The 4856-nt window shown below is 55.3% G+C and overlaps 1 long non-coding RNA gene across 2 annotated transcripts in view; it reads left to right on the top strand.

The window, feature by feature from the left end:
• Nucleotides 1-1539: 1539 nt before the first annotated feature.
• LOC144740243 (uncharacterized) overlaps nt 1540-4856 on the top strand; it is an 11119-nt gene continuing 7802 nt past the window's right edge. The window contains exons 1-2 of one of the 2 annotated variants that reach the window (XR_013589595.1): nt 1540-1683; nt 3352-3410. This is a non-coding gene — a long non-coding RNA (uncharacterized LOC144740243). Of the gene's footprint in view, nt 1684-1707; nt 1950-3351; nt 3411-4856 lie in introns of those variants that run through there. The other variant, XR_013589596.1, reaches the window with a different exon arrangement.

Raw genomic sequence — 4856 nt, 5'->3', positions numbered from 1 at the left:
GAGTGGGTGGGTGAGTGGGTGGGTGAGTGAGTGAGTGAGTGGGTGAGTGGTGAGTGAGTGAGTGGCTGAGCGAGTGGCTGACTGAGTGGGTGAGTGAGTGAGTGATGAGTGAGTGGTGAGTGAGTGCTGAGTGAGTGAGCGAGTGGTGAGTGAGTGAGCAAGTGAGTGAGTAGGTGAGTGAGTGAGCAAGTGAGTGAGTGGGTGAGTGAGTGGCTGAGTGAGCGAGTGAGTGGGTGCGTGGATGAGTGAGTGGCTGAGCGAGTGAGTGGGTGAGTGAGCGAGTGGTGAGTGAGTGGTGAGTGAGTGGTGAGTGAGTGGGTGAGTGAGTAGTGAGGTGAGTGGTGAGTGAGTGACTGAGTGAGTGAGTGGTGAGCGAGTGGCTGAGTGAGTGAGTGGTGAGTGAGTGGGTGAGTGAGCGAGTGGTGAATGAGTGAGTGGCTGAGTGAGTGAGTGGTGAGTGAGGTGAGCGAGTGGCTGAGTGAGTGGCTGAGTGAGTGGTGAGTGGGTGAGTGGGTGAGTGAGTGAGTGAGTGAGTGGTGGGTGAGTGAGTGGCTGAGTGCCTGAGTGAATGAGTGGGTGGTGAGTGGGTGAATGAGTGGCTGAGTGAGTGAGTGGTGAGTGAGTGAGTGGCTGAGCGAGTGGCTGAGTGAGTGAGTGGCTGAGTGAGTGGCTGAGTGAGTGAGTGAGTGGTGCGTGGATGAGTGAGTAGGTGAGTGGGTGGGGTGAGTGGGTGGGTGAGTGAGTGGGTGAGTGGGTGAGTGGTGAGTGAGTGAGTGAGTGGCTGAGCGAGTGGCTGAGTGAGTGGCTGAGTGAGTGGGTGAGTGAGTGAGTGGTGAGTGAGTGGTGAGTGAGTGCTGAGTGAGTGAGCGAGTGGTGAGTGAGTGAGTGAGTGGCTGAGCGAGTGGCTGAGTGAGTGAGTGGCTGAGTGAGTGGGTGAGTGAGTGAGTGGTGAGTGAGTGGTGAGTGAGTGCTGAGTGAGTGAGCGAGTGGTGAGTGAGTGAGTGAGCAAGTGAGTGAGTGGGTGAGTGAGTGAGCAAGTGAGTGCGTGGCTGAGCGAGTGAGTGGGTGAGTGAGCGAGTGGTGAGTGGGTGAGTGAGCGAGTGGTGAGTGAGTGGTGAGTGAGTGGGTGAGTGAGTAGTGAGTGAGTGGTGAGTGAGTGACTGAGTGAGTGAGTGGTGAGCGAGTGGCTGAGTGAGTGAGTGGGTGAGTGAGTGGGTGAGTGAGCGAGTGGTGAATGAGTGAGTGGCTGAGTGAGTGAGTGAGTGGCTGAGTGAGTGGGTGAGTGAGTGAGTGAGTGGTGAGTAAATGAGTGAGCGAGTGGTGAGTGAGTGAGTGGTGAGTGATGAGTGAGTGAGTGGGTCAGTGAGTGAGCAAGTGAGTGAGTGCGAGTGAGTGAGTGGGTGAGTGAGTGAGCGAGTGAGCGAGCAAGCGAGTGGGTGAGTAAATGAGTGAGCGAGTGGTGAGTAAATGAGTGAGCGAGTGGGTGAGTAAATGAGTGAGCGAGTGGTGAGTGGGTGAGTGGGTGAGTGAGTGCCTCTCTCCGCGTGTTCCCGCCCAGTACACGGACGTGACCCCCCACTACCCCCCCCTGGGTCACCCACAAGGCAGCCCCCCACCTCTACTCCAGCGTGGCCTGTGACCTGCACAGGCTCATCCAGCTGCAGACGAACCTGCAGCAGCGCGGTGCAGGCTCTGCCCACTCACTGACTCACTCAGCCACTCACTCAGCCACTCACTCACTCAGCCACTCACTCACTCAGCCACTCACTCAGCCACTCACTCACTCAGCCACTCACTCAGCCACTCACTCACTCAGCCACTCACTCAGCCACTCACTCACTCAGCCACTCACTCACTCAGCCACTCACTCACTCACCCAACCACTGACTCACTCAGCCACTCACTCACTCAGCCACTCATCCAGCTGCAGACGAACCTGCAGCAGCGCGGTGCAGGCTCTACCCACTCACTGACTCACTCAGCCACTCACTCAGCCACTCACTCAGCCACTCACTCAGCCACTCACTCACTCAGCCACTCACTCACTCAGCCACTCACTCAGCCCACTCACTCACTCAGCCACTCACTCACTCAGCCACTCACTCAGCCACTCACTCACTCAGCCACTCACTCACTCAGCCACTCACTCAGCCCACTCACTCACTCAGCCACTCACTCACTCAGCCACTCGCTCAGCCACTCACTCACTCAGCCACTCACTCAGCCACTCACTCACTCGCTCACTCAGCCACTCACTCACTCAGCCACTCACTCAGCCACTCACTCACTCGCTCACCTCAGCCACTCACTCACCCAACCACTCAGACTCATCCAGCTGCACACGAGCCTGCAGCAGCACGGTGCAGGCTCTACCCACTGCTGCTGCACTGCCACGCTGCTCACTCACTCAGCCACTCACTGACTCACTGACTCACTCACTCGCTCAGCCACTCACTCACCCACTCACTCACCTCAGCCACTCACTCAGCCACTCGCTCACTCGCTCAGCCACTTGCTCACCCACTCGCTCAGCCACTCACCCACTCAGCCACTCACTCACCCAGCCACTCACCCACTCACTCACCCACTGACTCACTCACCCACTGACTCACTCAGCCACTCATCCAGCTGCAGACGAACCTGCAGCAGCACGGTGCAGGCTCTACCCACTCACTGACTCACTCAGCCACTCACTCACTCAGCCACTCACTCAGTCACTGACTCACTCAGCCACTCACTCAGCCACTCACTCGCTCAGCCACTCGCTCAGCCACTCACTCACTCAGCCACTCACTCAGCCACTCACTCACTCAGCCACTCACTCAGCCACTCACTCACTCAGCCACTCACTCACTCAGCCACTCACTCAGCCACTCACTCACTCACTCAGCCACTCGCTCAGCCACTCACTCACTCAGCCACTCACTCAGCCACTCACTCACTCGCTCACTCAGCCACTCACTCACTCACCCCAACCACTCAGACTCATCCAGCTGCACACGAGCCTGCAGCAGCACGGTGCAGGCTCTACCCACTGCTGCTGCACTGCCACGCTGCTCACTCACTCAGCCACTCACTGACTCACTCACTCGCTCAGCCACTCACTCACCCACTCACTCACTCAGCCACTCACTCAGCCACTCGCTCACTCGCTCAGCCACTTGCTCACCCACTCAGCCAACTCACCCACTCACTCACTCAGCCACTCACTCACTGTGTGTCTCTCTCTGTGTCTCACCGTGTGTCTCTGTGTCTCACCGTGTGTCTCTGTGTCTCTCGGTGTGTCTCTCTCTGTGTCTCTCCGTGTGTCTCTGTGTCTCACCGTGTGTCTCACCGTGTGTCTCTGCACAGATGGGTTCAGCGTCTCACTCACCACGTTCATCATCAAAGCCGTGGCCCAGTCTCTGCAGGTGATGGTGGTGATGGTGGTGATGGTGATGATGGTGGTGATGGTGGTGATGGGATGATGGTGATGATGATGGTGGTGGTGACGGTGGTGATGGTGATGGTGGTGATGGTGGTGATGATGATGGTGGTGGTGACGGTGGTGGTAGTGATGATGATGATGATGGTAGTGATGGTGGTGGTGGTAGTGATGATGATGGTGATGATGATGGTGGTGATGGTGGTGATGGTGGTGATGGTGATATGGTGGTGATGGTGATGATGGTGAAGGTGGTGGTGGTGGTGACGGTGGTGATGGTGATGATGATGGTGATGATGATGGTGGTGACGGTGGTGATGATGATGATTATGATGGTGGTGATGGTGGTGATGGTGATGATGGTGATGATGGTGATGGTGGTGGTGGTGATGGTGGTGGTGACGGTGGTGATGGTGATGATGATTGGTGATGATGATGGTGGTGACGGTGGTGATGATGATGATTATGATGTTGGTGATGATGGTGATGGTGATGGTGGTGATGGTGATGATGGTGATGATGGTGATGGTGGTGATGATGGTGATGATGATGGTGGTGATGGTGATGATGGTGGTGATTATGATGTTGGTGATGATGGTGATGGTGATGGTGGTGATGGTGATGATGGTGATGATGATGGTGATGATGATGGTGATGATGATGATGGTGATGATGATGGTGATGATGATGATGGTGATGATGATGGTGGTGATGGTGATGATGGTGATGATGGTGATGATGGTGATGGTGGTGGTGGTGACGGTGGTGATGATGATGATTATGATGTTGGTGATGATGGTGATGGTGGTGATGGTGGTGATGGTGATGATGGTGATGGTGGTGATGATGATGGTGGTGATGGTGATGATGGTGATGGTGGTGATGGTGGTGACGGTGGTGACGGTGGTGACGGTGGTGACGGTGGTGATGATGATGATTGTGATGTTGGTGATGATGGTGATGGTGGTGATGGTGGTGATGGTGGTGGTGGTGACAGTGATGGTGGTGGTGAGGTGCGATTGTGATGATGGTGATGGTAGTGGTGGTGGTGACGGTGGTGATGGTGATGATGATGATGGTGATGATGGTGGTGGGGGTGATGTTGGTGATGTTGGTGATGACGGTGATGTTGGTGATGATGTTGATGATGATGGTGATGGTGGTGGTGATGATGATGATGATGGTGGTGATGATGCATGGTGCTGATGGTGATGATGGTGCATGATGGTGACGGTGATGATGATGGTGATGGTGATGGATGATGATGATGGTGGTGATGATGGTGATGGTGGTGATAATGACGGTGATGATGATGATGGTGATGGTGGTGATGATGGTGATGATGGTGATGGTGATGATGTTGGTGATGTTGGTGATGATGATGATGGTGATGTTGGTGTAACAGGTGATGCCCACTATGAACGCGTGCTGG

This window comes from Lampetra planeri, unplaced genomic scaffold (genome assembly GCF_965212315.1).
Source record: "Lampetra planeri unplaced genomic scaffold, kcLamPlan1.2.h2 scaffold_1988, whole genome shotgun sequence".
In the NCBI taxonomy this organism is placed as follows: domain Eukaryota; kingdom Metazoa; phylum Chordata; class Hyperoartia; order Petromyzontiformes; family Petromyzontidae; genus Lampetra; species Lampetra planeri.
Note: the sequence above shows the minus strand (reverse complement) of the source record. Positions and strands in the feature narration are given on the sequence as shown.